Source organism: Cupressus sempervirens, chromosome 9 (genome assembly GCF_028749045.1).
Source record: "Cupressus sempervirens isolate cs-2001-9-10 chromosome 9, ASM2874904v1, whole genome shotgun sequence".
In the NCBI taxonomy this organism is placed as follows: Eukaryota; Viridiplantae; Streptophyta; class Pinopsida; order Cupressales; family Cupressaceae; genus Cupressus; species Cupressus sempervirens.
This window is the reverse complement of record NC_143126.1, coordinates 334,030,540-334,049,630: the sequence shown is the minus strand read 5'-3', so window position 1 is coordinate 334,049,630 and position 19,091 is coordinate 334,030,540.

Sequence of the window (19,091 nt, the reverse complement as noted above, 5' to 3'; positions counted from 1 at the left end):
TTCATGTTGGCATCAAAGTTCTACAAACTATCCAATAGAATGTGGGCTCATAACAGCCAAAAAAAGAAAGTGATCAACACTTTGTTTATGATTAGAGTTTGGGTGTAACTATAATATGAATTGAGATGGGTGTGATTGTTATTACCATTTCATGGGTTTACTTACATGATTTTACCATATTAACTATCTAGAGTAGAGGTCTCAAGGTTCCACAGAATAGGCTAGACTTTGAATAGTCAATAAGTACCCTTCAAGGTATAATTATCCACAATTTGAACCCACTCTCTAAGGAATTGAATAGGGTTCCCAAATATGACTCTACAAATTCTCTTTAGTCTATGTAAGCCAAATCTTGCACCAAACACTCTTTAAGACACTTTCTAGCCTCCTTGGCCTAATAGGGCTACAAGAGGCAAACAAAGAGATTTAGACTTAAATCAACTTGGAATCTTCCAAAGTGATTCTTAACTACTCTAGTAAGTCCTAGATGATCAATTTTCAATATCCTTCAAATTAGGATCTATGGCCAATCACCCAACACTTCAAATTGTGGCAAAACCTTTTCTAGGCCTAATAACAACTAGGCTCCATTTATAAGGCAAGTATCTCAAGTTCCTTACCAATCATCATAAAACTGATTGGAAAATGTGTAGGGGCATGAAAATAACCAAATCCTGGGTTTCAATTCTTCATTCCATCCTAGGGCCAAGTTATGACTCATTTACTAGATTTTTGGGTAGTCACATTGAGATGCCTACCCAAGGGTTTAATTCTTTCTCTCATTAGCAATAACTTCCTTGTCCAAAACCCCAAAAATATTAAAGAACATCCTTAGACCTTCCTTTCCATGAAGGTTCAAAATTTTTGCATGCTAGAATCTTCAAGAATGATGACTTTTCTCTCAGAACCTTAGTTAGGGCCTTCAACATAGAATGAGCATTCAAAAATATCTAACTTTCATTTCCCAACACTTCAAGTCAAACAAGTTTCATTCTTTAGTGAATTCACTAGGGAAAATTTTGGTATGGTTTAGAACCCAAGAGGAATCTGTATAAATCCATATAACTCAAAAATTCTACTAAAATTATACAAAAGAGAGGTATTTTTATTTATCAGAACATTGCTTTTTTGTACAATAGGTTCTTCTCTCTCATAGAAAGGTTTCTAAACCTTCTATTACACCCTCCAAGAAGTTCCAACTAACCAAAGTAGTTGTGAACATTGGGTTTCAAAAAAAATCTCAACTACCTCAAAGTTGATATATTTGTAAAATGATGACATTGACAACTTTTGACAAAAGTTGCCAAAACATGCAGCTAAGTTGCCAATCTTATGAACACACATCCTAGAACCCACTAGGCTTTATAGTACTAATGTATAATTACTCCAACACTTTCTAAAACACCCTAATGTAACCTATCTCCTAATTTTCCCAAAATGGCTAAGGTAGAGAGACAAGGTTTATAATAATGCCAAGTGTCTACTAACCTTTAAAATAGGAGATCTTTGACCCCCCTAATGATCTAAAACTTGAAGGTAGCATCCTCCCATTGTCAAACTGATGAAGTTGAGGGTGCCCCTACAACACTAATTATTACCATGGTATTATACTATATCACTGATTAATTCCCTTATAAATACTAGAGAGAAGCTTGTCATTTTATATTTATTTTCCCATGGATGTGGGGCCTATAGATCTCTACACCCTAAGGTATTATTCTTGATCTTATAAATTCTTCAAATAATGTCATATATTTTTTCTATAGTTATTTTGATTGAATATTTCATTATAGCCCTACATTAATGAGGTTTTTGTATCAACTACTTGCATATAAAAATTTCTATCTTAAAAATAGATAATGTATAGATTTATCTTTTTTATTTATATCATATTTGTCTAGGTTCTTCTTTAGGATTGATTTGTAGAATGTGTCAAGTGTAGAGGTCCAATCTCAAATAATTTATGCAACCTAGATTAGACTATTCATTGATTTGGTTCTTTGGCATCAATAACATCTAGTAACTACATGCAATTATATTTCTAATTATAATCAAGATTTATCCTTAGATAGGGTTTGAATATTGTTGCTGATATTTGCATTTGAAAAAATTCTTACTGCACAATTTTATAAATGGATTTTTCAACTTATAGAGACAAAGAGTGATGCAGATTTTGTGAAGGAAACCCAAGAAGAAAATAAAATTGTGTTATATAATAAACATATGTTTTCTACTCTTTTTTTAATTATATAAAGGCACTCAGGGGTATCTATGTAGCTTTAGTTCTACAAATGCAACTAAAAGTCCAATTTTTATTTTAGTTTCCTAAGATATTAATCATTTTTAGTTTTTTTCTTATGACTCTTCACTTTATTGAATTAATACATATGAACACATCCTTGTATGCATTAATTATGGCTTGTTAATCAACCACACTTCAACATGATCCTTACATACAAAACCATCCCATAATGAATATTGGGTTGTTCATCCAAATAATTTGGCAAATTGATATGTTGCCTCCTAACTAGATGGATTATTCTAATGCTCTAATAATAAGAAGCTAGAAACTAGACCTCTAGTATGAAGGATTTGATTGAGCTATATGAGAATGCAAATTAATCTATATGAAATGCATATTAAGCTAAGAAATAAAAAGAAAATGTTATGCTAAATGAATGCATTTTAATACTAATATGGAATTATAATGCTAGAAATCCAAGTTATGGATGCAATAGTAATGGATAGATACTTGAAACATAAGTTTGATGAAAAATCAATTCAACCTTTTGCAACAAGGAATTGTGTGCTACTTGAATAGAATCCCAGGATCAATCAAGAGTCAAGATCAATTGGAATGAATGATTGAGATTGAAGATAAGATTTAGTTAGAATGGAAAATTCCCTATGTAGATGAGGTTAACTAATTTAGATCTGAGTGTGATGAAGAGTTAACTGAGTTTCAACTATGTGTGAGAATGAGTTAACTAAGTCAATTCCATTTCGAGTTCTAGTTCACTTAGAATTCCCATTTTTGAATTGAAGAGAAGATTGTGGAGAAGACATTTAATTTAATAAAATAGAATATGACCTCATAAATGAATAATCTTGATTAATTGAATACTTAAACTCAATAATTAAAATAAAGAAATTATCTTATTAAATTAAATAAGCTTAATTCCTTTGCACATTAGCTAAAAAGGTAATTTTAATTTAATTAAAGTATGAATAGTTATAATTAAATTAAACTTAATTAATAGGTTTAATGTAGCTAATTTGAGTCAATACATAGGAATTAAATAAAGAGTATGATTAATGCAAGTTAGGGTTTTTTACATTTGACATTTAGGTCAAGTTGCGAGTATGAGAATCAAAATTACCTAGGAAAATAGGACTCAAGATTGATTAAATAGACTAGAATTGGTTACCATGGCAATGTGCCAATTTTGGGGTATTACATTTTCCCCTCTTTCAATGAATGTGTGAACAACACATTCAATTCAAAGAAATCATAAGTATGAAGCATAAATCTAGAAATGAGATTGATTTTGAAATTGATGATACAAAGACAAATTGATAAGCCTTTTAAGGTTATCTCTAAGATGAAGCTTAACCTTAGGGGATCTAGATAGAAGAAATAGATACCAAAATTGATGAGACTTTTAAGGTTATCTCTAGAATGAAGCTTAAGATTAGGGAATCCAGATAGAATACCTAGATACCAAGCTTGATAAGATTTTAAAGGTTATCTTTAGAATGAAGCTTAACCTTAGGGCATCTAGATAGAACACCTAGATACCAAAGTTGATAGAGGAAAGATTGTCAAACTTCATAGAATTGTTCCCAAAACAAGACTCAATTCTCATAAGTTAGGATTTAGACTTTCCTAATACCTATCCATTAGAAGTTGACAAGATTTGATTAAGACTCATAGAATCATCCCTAGAATGAGGCTTAATCTTCAAGACTTGGGGTTATACTATCCTGATACCTATCCATTGAATAGTGATCAAAAGCAAGAGATTAGAATTATCCCTAGAACAAGGCTTAATTCTCAACAAAAGTTAGGATTATCTCTAGAATGAAGCTTAATCATCAACAAGAATTTGGAATTATCTCCAAAATGGAGCTTAATCCCCTAGAGTCTAGATAGAACACCTAAATACTGGTCCATGAAAGAGATAATAATACCTATCATGAGTTGTAGAATCATCCCCAAAATGAGGCTTGATCTTTAGGAGTCAGGGTTAGATTGTCCTAATACCTGTCCATCGAACTCTAATAAGAACTACTATAAGATGTGATCAACTAATCAAAAAATGAGATAGATCACATATGATGCTAGATAGAAAGGGGACAGGATGCCCCAAGTGATTAGATGCCCCTAGTGATGAGGACATGAGATTCAGATTGAGGTGAAGCTAGTTTTCAAAGATTCAATGATGTAATCATCCTATCCCCTTAGGAGCAAAATCAAAAGATGACACACTAGAATAGTGATGTAGAGAAATATATGGAGAGATACTAAATAAATTAGAGATTCAAAATAATGTAGAAGAGATCAAAAGAATTTGAAGAAAATTTGAAGTCAATTTAGATTTAGAGGTACAAAGACTAAGTTTGACCAAAGTTGACTAGAGTTGACTTGAATTGACTAGAGTTGACTTTTCCCAAAATTTTGGAGAATTTGAAGAAAAATGTGATTTGAAAAGATTTTAAGATTCACAAAAGTATCAAAAAATGGACTACACAAGCATTCAATCATGTTGGTTCCAAAATTATAAAATGTGATTTTGAGCGATCTAGGTGTGTCAAATTTTGAAGTCAGTCTAAAAATGGGTTCAGAGCAGCCAAATTAGCCAGGGCTAATTTTCATGCCAATTGAAGCACTTTGAAAAAATTAGGTCAAAACCTTTATAAAGGCCCAAAGGGTCATTTTCAATTCATTTGTACTTTTGTGTTTTGTGGAGACAAGAGCTCTGAGGAGAAAGATGGTGGTCCTTGTGCATTCACTTCAATTTGAGCACTCTAGATGACACATCTAGCTAGTAGAGTATAGACATCCAATGAATAATCAATAATCTTGCTTCACATTTTAACTTTCATGTTATTTGAGGTATTATTAGATCATTTTCAGGATGTTTTGAAGTTATTGTGTTAGTTTTCACACAAGGATGTCTCTCCTTATGCAAGCCTAATCATCTTTCATGTGAAGAAGTACCAAGCTAGTACTTCTTCACATGGCTCTATGAGTTTCCTCACATGGAAGATGCCCATTTTTCATGCGAGAAGCCCTAAAAAGGTGGTTTTTTGGCTTATTGAATGATCACTTTTTGTGCGATAAAGTGCAAATTTTAATGTTTGAAAATTGATTTGCCATTATAATTTTGTATTTTCATTTGTCTTCTTTTTTATCTAAGACTAATTATTTGCCTATTGTTCTCATTCATGTAGGTTACCTTTCCTAATGTTGGATTCAGATCCCATTATCTACCTTATAGAGTTATGTTATGATAGTTAGATGATGCTGACATGGCACATATAGATGCCTTTTGACTACACTAGCAAAGCATTTCTATTCAAAGACAAACACCTTCCATCTACCTCAGGGAGAGATGACTATCAGACATGAGGATATCTAAAGGATACTACACATCCCATTCCATAGGCCACAAGTTGTTTATGAAATAGTATTGTGGATAGGTATAAAGGCACTAAGGGTTATTTTTAAGGAGGATCTGACCATAGGTAGAGCCATCACATGGGATGAGCTAGTACATACATATAGGCCCACACAAATTGCCACTAGTATTGGGCATATTCATTAGCTACTTCTTGATGCCAAATAAAGGTCAGCATGGGTTAGAGTGTGGATGGGATTGGATGTTATAGATGATGCTAGGGACATCTGAGAGATACAAATGGGGTTAGTGCATCCTCACCCAGATGTTCCATGAGATGCACAAGATCATCTATCATGAGAGGAAGAGCATGGTTGCTAGGGTCTATGTTCTTTAGGTATGGGCATGGGAGAATTTTCCAATCACTAGACCCATTTTTTTAGATGAGAGGTAGCCATTGGAGACCTACATATGTAGGTATATAGGCCAATTGACCTAGGCATCTCTAGGGAAGACTGAGTAGTGGAGAGGCCGACTGGAGGACCTAGTAGTAGTAGTATGGTAATTGTGGAGGGAGATAGAGGCATGGGATGATACACCCCAAGAGCTTGGATATATGTTTACTTCTTGACCAATGATAGGTCACTCTATGCAAATTGTAGAGAGATTCCCATTGACTCATGTGTGGTAATAGTATGGTCAACCTTAGGATATATCATAGGGGTATTGTTCATATGTGTGGCTGGCTATAGATCTAGACCATGGATAGTCCCTAAGGTTGGACTTTAGCTAGTCAATGATTGATGTGTGCAACTTAGTTGCAACATAGTGGGATTACTTGGCAGCAATAGTAGATGGGGGAATTACTATCACATATCAAGCATATTTTGTGAGTCATCCCTTCCCTCAGTGCACAGACCCAATAGGGATGGCTAGACCTATACAGCCAATGTGAGCACCACATACACCACTATAGTAGCCCCAACATGAAGGAGTTAGGTATAAGACATGCTAGGTACCTATTCCTCCTCAATAGATGAGAGTAGACCAAGGTGCTAGTGGCAGTGGTATAGGATAGAGATGTCCTTGAGGTGAGATGGGTTCCTTACGAGTTGTTGGAGGAGACACCCAGAGGCCATGCACAGAGGTGGAGTGGCCATCTAAGTAGGCACCTGAGAAGGCACAATAGGGTGGAGATGATGAGGAGATGCAAGATTAGACTATTGTAGGGGCACATGGTAGAGACATCTTATCACAGACCTAGGAGGCCCTAAGGAGGTGTCAAGAGTGGGTACAGACAACACAATAATAGCTAGGAGAGCTACATATACAAGTTGTAGTGAGAGTCACCTAGATTGCAAAGCAAGATCTTGAGATCCACAATTTAAAAGAATAGCTAGAGTGAGAGGCTCAAAGATTAGAGCAGCAATAGAATGAGATCTACCTGCAATTAGCTAGAGTAGCATATTATTTTACAGCATATGCGGTGGTAGTGCTAGATGAGGTAGAGCAGGTGCCTAGATTTTTGTAGTATATATGAGAGTTAGGAGGTACATGGCCTCCAATGAGACCAAACATGTCTCCTCCTCCTCTGCCACTAGCGGGCAATAAGGGGGAAGGAGATAGTTAACTCTATTTGTTTTAATTTTGGCTTGGCTATGTCAATCAGTGTTCTAGCACTATTTTGTACCATTCTTGAGATTGACAACACTTGAGTAGCATTCAATTTTACATTGATGTACACTAGACTTCACACACAAACACACACACACACACACACACACACACACACACACACACACACACACACATATGAAATTTTTATTCAAGTACCTTCACATATGTCATTTTCTCTCCTTATTGTTTGTTGTACATGAGATGTTTATGCTATGATTATGAATGAAAATTTGATATGATATATGAATGTAGTGTAGATAAGATGAATGATGAAATTATATATGAAATGTAAATTGTGAATAAACTAACATCTCATGCATTGTTCCACTTTTTTGATAGTGATAGGTATCCCATGAAGATTGAGAGGATGAACCAAAGAACTGAATGCTTGTGCAGTTGTGAAGAAGCATGATACTTTGAAGAATCAAACATTCCCTTATTATAAAGGAGGCAAGTAAGTCAATAATCTAACCATGTGCTTATGTAATGCAACCCTATACTAGATGCAACCCTAGGTCTGGTTACCAAGCTTTGACAATTATCATCACTGAGCATTTAGCAAAATCCCACATGTCATACAATTCCCACTAACATTGTAATCATAGAAATATGAATATGACACATGTTCTAGTTTTTTTAGGATTAAATATAAGCATTCGAGGCACAAGAAACCATAATGGCTAGAACATTTCTCCCTTTTGATATAGCAAGTGAACACAAGCATCAGAGCATAAAAGCTAGGATGACCAAAATGTTTCTTGCATATAGACACACCAGATTCATGAGAAATCCTTCTTATGCTAAATAATCAATAAGTATCCTATCCCCGATGACCCTTGCATTTTTTACCTAAGACAAAAGTGTGCTAGGTATATTCATAGTGACATGTACATTCACTTAGCAAGATACATATTAGTATTTACTATAGCATAAAGAGTTCACTCCAACAAGCAAGGAGAAGAAGCAATCTCAATGAAGAGTCCATATAAAATGAGTTGAGGTACACATGGCCATCGAATAAGAGATAGAGGTTCTTATAGTGGACACCCCTTTTATATGGATGCTTTATATCATTGGAACTAAACCATCAAACAAAAAGCAAAGAAAATATCATGCCTCTAATCCTCACTTCTCTAGTTGAAAGAGACATCATCAAATTTCTCAAGGAACATGATAAAAAAAACAAAAAAAACAATAAAAAGCTCAGCATATTTCAAACTAGTATGAATGTCATCATTTCAATGTTTATGTTATAGGATTGATGTCAAGTGTCAATATTCAAAACATATGTGAAAGAAATCTCTTTAGTAGGGTGACAATAATAGATAGACTTAGTTAGAATAACTAGTGATTGAAGTCAAAGAGGAATCTTTATTAAAAAGAACCTTAGTAGGAAACTAAGTGATAGTAGAAAAATACAATTTTGACAACTGGTGACTAACACAAGAGAGATCTTCCATAAGAGGAATCTCAAAAGTGACATGAGTGATAGTAGGTAGACACAATTAGAAAAATTAGTGATTGATGCAAGAGAGATTTTCTATGAGAGGAATCTGAAAGTGACACTAGTGATAGTAAGTAGATGTAGTTAGAACAACTAGTGATTGTTGTAAAAGAGATTCATATGGCACGATAGGATGTTGCCCCTAAGTTATGACAAGATTCAATCCATCAACACATGAGTGAAAGCAGAAAACTAAATTAGGAAAGCAACGGTACAAGATCTAGAAGATGTGCTATAGGATATAGCATTTGAAACAAGAGGTGCTTGTTTATTAGGTTTTCACCTTCTTGGTAGAGATCCTTTTTTTTTCTACCATGATGCCTATTTGCTAGGTTTTCATCAATGACACTTTTTTGTTTTTTCAATTATTTTTTATTTTTCTCCTTTTTTTTTGTATTTCTTTTTGTTTTTCAAATGTTTATGGTATTACCAAGGCACCTATTTCTAAGTTTTCACCAAGATAATGAATTGTTTAGGACTTTTAAGTATATAGAGAGAGCTTTTGAAATTAGATCAACTATAGAACTGCTTCAGATGGAGAGTGTTGATGGGCTCCTTGAGCACCTCTCCCTTGGCTATAGAAAGTTGGTAAGCACTACATCCAAGCACTGTAGTAACTATATAGGGACCAAGCCAATTTGGTTTGAACTTCCCTTTCTATACCCATTATTGCTAATTCTTAGGGTTTTCTCTTAGAATAAGATCACCGAGTTGGAAGTAACATGGCTTAACTTTCTTATTGTAGCTTCTAGACATATGCTGCTAATAAGCTCAAAGACGATCAAACACCACTTTTCAACATTAATCTAACAATTCTAACTCAAAGCCAAGATATTCTATAGTCATCATCAATAATGAGGCCCTTCATTAAGATTCTCAAAGTGGTCATCTCAACCTCAATTAGAAGCATAGCATCTACTCCATATACCAAAGCAAAGGGCTTTGTACCCATTGGAGTTCTGATACTTGTTTTGTAAGCCCATAAAGCTAGATTAATTAGAAAGTGTCAGTCCCTTCCAAATTTGTTAATTGTGTGATGCAAGATCTTAAGGATTTTCTTGATAGATGCTTCTACTTGACCATTAACTTGGGGGTAATAAATAGAATACTAGTGTTGCATGATTCTAAACTTTTTGCATAACTCCTTAAGAGCTTTGATTTTAAACTATCCTCCATTGTTAATAATGATGGAGGAAGGTAAACCATACCTCTATATGATGTAATTCATAATGAATAGAGCTACAATTTTTCCATTTTATATAGAGAAATAGACTAACTCTACCCACTTAGTGAAGTAATCTATAGCTATAATGATGAACTTGTTTTCATTTAAAGAAGACTAGTGATTCTAAGCTGCAAGATCAAAGGCCCATTGTTGGAATTGCCATAGTGTGATAGATGGAATTAGCTCCCTGGCTAGAGCATGAATCAAAATTTCATGGAGCTAGCACTATTTACAAGACTTGGTGTATTTGATTGCATCGTGCTCCATATTTAGCCAATAGTAACCAACTCTAATAAGTTTATGAGATAGTGTCAAGCCATTAGAGTGAGATCTACAAATCCCCTCATGTACATCAATTAATGCACACTTAGAATCATCAACTTCTATAAACTGAAGGAGTTTTTCATGGAGACCTCTCCTAAACAAGTCATCAACAATAATAACATACCATGAAATATTGCAGATAAGGTGACATTTTTCATTTTGGGTTAGATTGCCTAGGATGGTTTAGTCATGCAAGTAAGAGTATATATGGTGGTAGTGGGATGAGTCATGTCCTATAATAGAATAGATCATCTAAGATTTAGGGGAATTATAGGTAGGGTAAAGTAATGTTTCTACCAGGAACTCATGTCGAAGATCATTTTTTGGCATTTGTAACAAGGAAGCAAGAGTAGCCATGGCATCAGGCACTTTGTTATCTGCTAGAGGAATTTTTTGAAAAGTGATGTGAGCAAAGTATTTCTTTAGGTCATCCACCATGCATTTATAAGGTATCAATTTCTCATCCTTCATCTGGTAGACATCATTGACCTAGTTGATTATGAGTTGGGAATCACCAAAGATGTTTAATTCATCCACTCTCCATTCAACTACAATATTCATGGCATTAATTAGGGCTTCATATTCTACAATGTTATTTGTACAACAAAAAATAATCTTTTATGCCTAGGTAGTGAATACCTCTATGGTGTTATGAATAATAGCCCAACACCAAATCCTTATTGTGTGAACAAACCATCAAAGAACATCACCCATGTTTGGTGTTTAAGTGTTAGAATTGCTTCATTAGGAAAATAAATGTTCAGTGGGAGAAGACTCTGCATTGGTGCTTCTACTAATTGATCAATAATTGCTTGTCCTTTGATAGGCTTTCATTCAACATACTGGATGTCAAACTCACTTAGTATCATGACACACTTAGCTAACCTTCCTATTAGAGTTGCCTTGCTAAGTAAGTACTTTAGTGGATCAATTTTGGCAACTAGTCACATAGTATGAGTGAGCATGTAGTGTCTTAGATTTTGGGAAGCAAATAGGACTATTGGGAAAGCCTTCTCAATGATATTATAATTCATTTCATAAGAAATTAGTGTGCAACATAGATAGTAGATAGCTCTTTCCTTGTTATCATTGTCTTCTTGAGCTAGCATGATGCCCAGAGATGACTCAATTTTTGAGATGTATAGAATAAGAGGCTTCCCATAAATAGGAGGCATCAAGATTAGTGGATTAGAAAGGTATTTCTTTATCTATGTTAGACTCTAATCACAATCTTGGCTCCTGTTATATTTCACACCTTTGTGTAGAGTCTTGGTAAAAGGTTGTGACCTATCTGCTAATTGTGAGATGAATTTGTGAGTGGATTGAAGTCTTCCTTCTAGGCCCCTCATCTAACTAATATTATGGGGTGGAGGCATGTCCATGATTGCTTGAACTTTCTCTGGATCCACCTTGATTCCTTTGGCAAACACATAACCAAGTAATTTCCCAAATGTTACACCAAATGCACATTTCTTGGGATTAAATCTTAGATTGAATTTCTCCATATGATCTAGGATGGGCCCCAAACCATGAAAGTGAGTGTTGTATTTTGTGCTCTTAACTAATGTATCATTAGTATAGTCCTTCATAGGCTTATGCATCATATCATAGAAAATTTTAGTAACTTCCCTCTGATATGTGGCACCAACATTTTTCAAACCAAATGGCATCACATTCCAAAAGAAGGTTCCCCATGCACAAGTGAAAGTAGTCTTTTCCTGAACTTCTAGTGCAATTTTGATCTGATTATAACCAAGAAATCCATCCACTATCATATCAATGTTAGGGAGTGAAAAATCATCCTTTGGACATGCTAAGTCCAGATCTTAGAAATCTCTAAAAACTTTGATAGATTTATCATGCTTGGAGACTAGAACAATGTTTGATATCCATTTAGCATAATCAATAGCATGGATGAAACCAGCTTTTAGAAGGTTTTCAATTCAACTTTGACTAGTAATGCAACATGAGGATGCATTTTCCTAATTTTTTGTTTGACTGGTTTAACTCTTGGCACAATAGACAAGTGATTCATTATGAGATTAGGACCTAATCCTAGCATGTCTAAGTATGTCCATGCAAGTTTTAGCCTTTTCTCTTGGAAGAAGGCAATGAATTCCTCTTTTTTCTTTTGGAGATAGTGACTATGAAAGATGTATCATGTGAGGTTGTTCCTCTATTCCCAAGTTGATTGGTTGTATTAGCCTTATCAACACTGATGATATTTCTTGAAAATGATTAGGAAGTGCATCAAATCTCATCTATAGGCACCCCAAAGAGGTTTTCACCTTTGGATACATCTTTTATTTTTACTATTTTAGGTTCTGACACTAGCACAATGTGCTTTTCACCATTAGAACTTTTTTTTTTCTTTTTGATTGTGTGATTGAGATATTTGATGCCATATTTAGTCATGTTGACATTTTGTTCACTAGTGGAGGATGTTACAAGTTTGACAACATTTAGGTAATAGGTAAGAGCATAGTTGTTCAAGAATGTAGGGACTTCACTAGAAGCATTGGAATTCTAGTCTATGAGCTTAGGATGGGTGAGTGAAAGAGATGTGGCAGGTTCGATTGTTTTCACAATATAAGCATCAAATATTTGGACAAGCAATTCAAGACCTAGAGTGACTTCATCCACAAGTGTGTTCAAATGCCTTTGAGTACTAACACCATTAATTGAAGAATTAATGAAACTAATTGGATAGGACTCATCTGACCTAAACCTAGACAATTCACCTACTTCAAGTTGATTTTCATATACATGAACTTGATCTATGTCTTTGTATATAGTTTCTTCTAAGAGAGTCAAATTCATACTCTCAAGAATTTGTGCTATATGGGGATAGATTGTAGAATTCCCTAAAAATTATAGAGACAAATTCTCCTTCATTTGCTTGATTTTTACATCGATACTAAATGACTAAAGCATGACTAGACTATCCTTGTTGTTGTCAAATATAGGGTAAATCAGTAGTGTTGTTAGAATAATCACTATTAGTATTTGTGGTGTTGACATGTGGTATAAAATCATCTAGTTTCACAAATAATTTAGCAAGATTAACAAGGATTGGATAAAGATAACTATCCATATCATCAACTTCATCTTCATGGTCAGCTAACTCAGCTTGTGACTCATGGTAAGATGAACTTTCAGGTTTTGGTATGAAATTTTTAATCCCTAGATGGAAGGGAATCTTCTTGAAGCCTAGACCAAATGTATATTGCTTCCTTCTAGCAACTACTTTGATAGGATGAATCAGAACATTTTTGTTGCATCCAATAGGACCATTCCCCTTGTAGCCAAAGTGTTTCATGAGTTTAAGACCTAGACCATACTTTTTAGGAATATTTTCATGAGACTATTTTGTGAGGTCAACTAGAGTTTCCTCTTTGTATATCTATGCAACAATAACTCTATTATCAACTTCATCCTCTAGAGGTACACTATCTTTGACAAAGGTACCATTGTACTTAGTTTGAGCTATCAACACAAAAGGTCTCTTCACTTTAGACAGTCTCCCATAATGACGGAGCAACTCAGGAAGAGATGTCAATGACAAAACTTGGCATGGGAATACATAATAACATTGGTACAAGATTGTGATGGTTCATTTTCAAGTGTATTGTGTATAGGACCCCTTAATAAAAATGGTGTCTTACATTTAGTTTTGTCTTGTTTTTCATTGATGGTGATAATGTCACAATACTCAACATCCATGGGTCCAACCATGTAGACTATCTCATTATCATCATTAGAGTATGTATAGCTGATCTTGTTATGATATTTTTGCTTTGCATTTTCTCCTTTTTCATAAGACGAGAATGGCTCCTTGAAAGCCTTGTGATCTATGTTCTTGTTATATCCATATACAACAATGTCACCATCATCAGTTAGGTCTTGGACTTTGTGATGCAAGATGATGTAATTGCTAGTTTTATGACCTTTTTTCTAGTGGTATTCACAATGTGTTTTCATTCCACCATGGGGGTCATGGTTGTGGATCATAAGGATGAGAGTTATCTAATCGATAAATGAGCTTATTTTGTAGCATGGTCTTGTAGACCACATCAAAATGTTCACCAAGAGGTGTATATTCTCATTTTTGTCATTTTACCCAAGATGAGTTCTTTGGTTTTTTTCCAGATGTCTTGTTGTTAGAAGGAGGTTTATCAAAATTTTTAGATGCCTTGAGATTGTCTATAAGATTGAACACTACCTTGGTAGGTTTATGAGTAATATTGTCAACAACTCCATCATGCACAACCTCTTGGTTCTTGTTCACATACTTAGATTCATCCTTACTAGAGGTGGATCCTTGTTTAGTGTCCTTCTGAAGGGTCAATTCACCCTTTTTGACCATGAATTCCTCTATCCAAATAGCTTGTGTGACCATGTCTTCAAATATGTGTGGACCTTGAAGTTGAACTTTACACCCAAAGTTAGGTAAATAATTATCAGTAAAGATGTTGAGTTTTTTTCATTTTAGGGATTTTGCATGAATATTTAGTGTAAAGTTGTCTCCATCTTTAAAGGAATGTGAGGAAAGGTTCCCCAAATTTTTGTTTAAGGTTACACAAGTCTCGTATGTTAATTGGATGTTGTGTGTTAAGGGAGTATTGTTGGACAAAAAGGTTACCAATCTCATCAAATGTTTTGATACCAATGGGAAACTGTGAAAACAATTCCATGACCTAACCACCTAGACTTATTGGGAATAGACACATGAGATATGTTTAATTATGCATAAATTCCATAGATAATGCACCAAATTCTTGTAAATGATCTTGAGGATTGAAAGTTTCAAAGTATTTTTCATACTTAGGTAACTCAACTCCTCTTGGAAAATGAGGCATGTCTATACTCTTGTCAAAATGGAATGGAAAAAGAGCAACTAAGGTGTTTTTTTTTTTAGGTTTGTCCTTATCATGCATCATTTGGACTAACTGTTCTTGCATGATCTTCAATTATTTTTGCAACTTAGATGTTTCATTTTCCTCTTCAGGTGTAATGATAGTTTCGACATTACAATGATGAGGTAGCTTGGCTCCCTCCTAAGAAATCTTGAGAAAGTATTTCTCTTTCTCTTCTTTATTAAATATTTCTATGACTTTCTAGAATTTTTTGTCCTTATCACATTTTTTGATATATTCGAGGAGTATTTCTACTTCTTCCTCATTCTCATCAGTAAAAGATTCCTTATGTCTTTCATTCATGTGGTGATCTTGTTCTCTACTATGTTCTCTATGTTATGGTTCTTGATCAACCATTTTAAAAATGTGATAAGTTTCAGTGTATGTTGGTTGAAAAGCTTGTCTAAATAAGAATTCAACTATGTTGCTTGGAGACATATGACCTTTTCTAGTTTCAAGATCCTCTTGATACAAATGATTCCTAGTTTGTTGTAAGTTTATGGAAAATCTTCTCTAAACATGAGGTGATTAAATAGGTGAAGAAGATCATGAAGACTCTTCACTAGATGAACTAGAGATAGACCACATATAAACTAAGAAGCCACCTATGCTACAATTACAAACCATAGCTTTACCTTGACTAATTTTGTGGGGATAAAACATATTTCCACTATCATAAATAAGGTTAAAAAGAAGAAACCTAGACAAGGACCACACTAGAACATAGTCTTAGAAAAGATAGATAAGAGTGTTGTATACTTAGGTACAAGTCATCTGAGTAATGGTGAGAATAGACAAAGATTATACCTATCATGACACAAAGTATGAAAAACATGAGAGGGCAAGGACAAGATAAATGAGTGAGGAGACTGGTTTGTGTGTAGATCACAAGTTGTTGAATAAGTAAGAAGTCACTATTTGGTATTGTTTGTATATAGAGAAGTGGTAAAATATTGAAGATATAGATCAGACTTAGAGTGCAAATAGCTTTGATAGATAGTTCAATAGTTTTTAGGACAAGATCTCACACGAGGATTCTCAGGGAATTACATGAGAAAGCACAAATAAGTAGGTGAAGATTTAGAACAACAATTTTTTGATAGTTTTCTCACATGAGGACTTGTATAGAGCCACACAAGGAGTTGATAGATTGACAAAATGACAAAAACCTAGCACAAAAGACATTATTTTACAAAATATCACATGAAAATTTTTAGGGACTCATGTGAGGACTTGCACAGAGCCACATGAGGAAATCCTAATAGAAAGTATTCTTATGTGAAAATTTGCAAATCTGGGTGTGAGAAAGAGGAGTAGACTAAAAATTTTAACTAGACTTGAAGAGATTTTTAATGTTCTCAACAGTTTTGAATAGATAGTTGATTGTGTTAACAAGTTTCAAACAAATGTCAAGGTAGTTTTCAAGTTTTGGACAGCATTTTGGTTCTCAAAAAGACAATTTTTTTTAGATAGAAATGAGAAGCAAGTAGTAGTCATAAACAATCCAACCAAGGATAAAGTAATTCAAAGGGATGTGGGAGTCTTGACCTTTTGTTTGTTTGACAGATTTGGACAAGTTTAAAGACCCAAAACAAACATGCTTTATCCGTAAAACCAAAATGGGTAGAGGAAGCAAAATCTTTGTCTCAACTTATATGCATGCGTTCACCTCACATAGCCATATCACCCCACTAGAGGGAACTTGTGCTTTTGGTGTATCCCAAGGACTCAATATCATATACACTAAATAAAAACCCTTGTGGCAAGGGTCAAGTGTGTATTCCACCTTCCAACATCTAGGTACATTCCTATGGTGAGAATCTACAAGAGATATTCTTCCCCCTCCTTGGACAAAGATTATGCCCCCTTTTGGAGATGAACTAGGTAGCAATTGACTAAGAGGTTTTTACTTGGCTTCCATTCATATTAACCCCTAGTGGCTTTGCAAGCATAGTTAAGGCTAGTAGTCTACACTAACATCTGAAAGTACACAATCTTGACTAGCAAGACTGGGGCTGACACTGACCAGTGCAATAGGCAGAGCCTCCTCCTAATATGTGATATCATGAATCAAGAGGAAGAAATTAATATGGCTTTGGAGTCTTTCACTATACAAAGCTTATTTATTATAGTGAGTTTGAATCTCTAGCAAGAGTGTGCTCACTTTGGTCATTCTTAGAGGCTAGATTGCTCTATCAATCCCTTTAAAGGTTGACTCAGACTAGTGGTTCAGATCTAAGGGTCCAAGTTTTTGATTTCCCTCAAGAGGAAAGAGCAGGCTCCTCTACCTCATCACCTTGCCCAAACATGCAAGACATATTAATTATCGAGTTATCTTATCGATCTAGACTTTTCCTTTCTCAAGATTTTTATTTCCTAAAAGGAATCATCATCTCTTCATAAACAAGACTCATACAGGAGAACCACTAACTTGCTTGTCTCCCTTGAGTTCCATCTTTCAAAGGGTTCTAGGTTTCTAATTTACTCTTGCGAATCAATTCCAAGTAGTAAAGAGCATATTCCCCTATTTCTCTATCTTGCACCCTATGAAGTTCATAATCCCTATTTATAATATGTGTAAGAAAGAAGTAAAAGAAAACACAATGTCTAAGTGCGTTTGAAATGATTTCTTTGACATGTGTATCTTCAAAAAACATCCTGCAATTAAACAATCAGTAATGTTTCAAGTGTTTGTGATAAGGTATCTTTGACAAACATCCTACAAACCACTATTAAGCTATAGAAAATAAGAAATAAAAAATTAAATTGCTTCAAAAATAACTTGTTAGTCAAAACATGATGATAAAACTGAAATCTAAAAACTGCATTTGCATTTGCTGATGCAAAATTTTGTGCAAAATCCTGCACAGGCCTACATGAGAAAATGGTGTGTACCATGTGATAAACTGCACAATTATACACTTTTTAACAAGAGGAAGTGTAATGAAAGGGGTGAAACCTCAAGTTTTTCATGCAAAAATAATATTTCTTGTGTGAGAATTTGGAAAACTGTATGGACAACAATGACAAAGTAATACAAAATGTAGAAAAATAGAACAAATGAGGCCAAAATTTTGATTTCTCAACCCCATGGTGAGCACCAAAAATGTATGCATTAATTATGGCCTATTAATAAACCACACTTCAAAATGATCCTTACATGTGAAACCATCCTGGAATGAACATTGGGTTTTTCATCCAAAATAATTTGGCAAATCGATCATTTTCCTCCTAACTAGATGGATTATGCTATTTCTCTCAGAATAAGAAGTTAGAAACTAGAACTCTAGTACGAACGATTTGATTGAGCTATGTCAGAATGTAAATCCATATGAAATGCATATTAAGATAAGAAATAAAAAGAACATATTATGCTAAATGAATGCATTTTAATACTAATATGAACTTATAATGCTAAAAATTCAAGCTATGGATGCAATATTAATGGATAGATATTTCAGCATAAGTTTGATGCAAAATTAATTCAACCTTTTGTAATGACGAATTGAGGGATCCTTAAATAGAATCCCAGGATCAATCAATGGTCAAGATCAATTGGAATGAATGGTTGAGATTGAAGATGAGATTTAGTCAGAATGGAAAATTCCCATGCAAGTGAGCTTAATTGATTTAGATCTAAGTGTGAGAATGAGTTAACTATGTCAATTCCATTTTGAGTTCTAGTTCACTCAAAATTCCCATTTTTGGATTGAAGAGAAGATTTTGAAAAAGATATTTAAGTTAATAAAATAGGATATGACCTCATAAATGCATAATCTTATTTAACTGAATAATTAAACTCAATAATTAAAATAAGGACATTA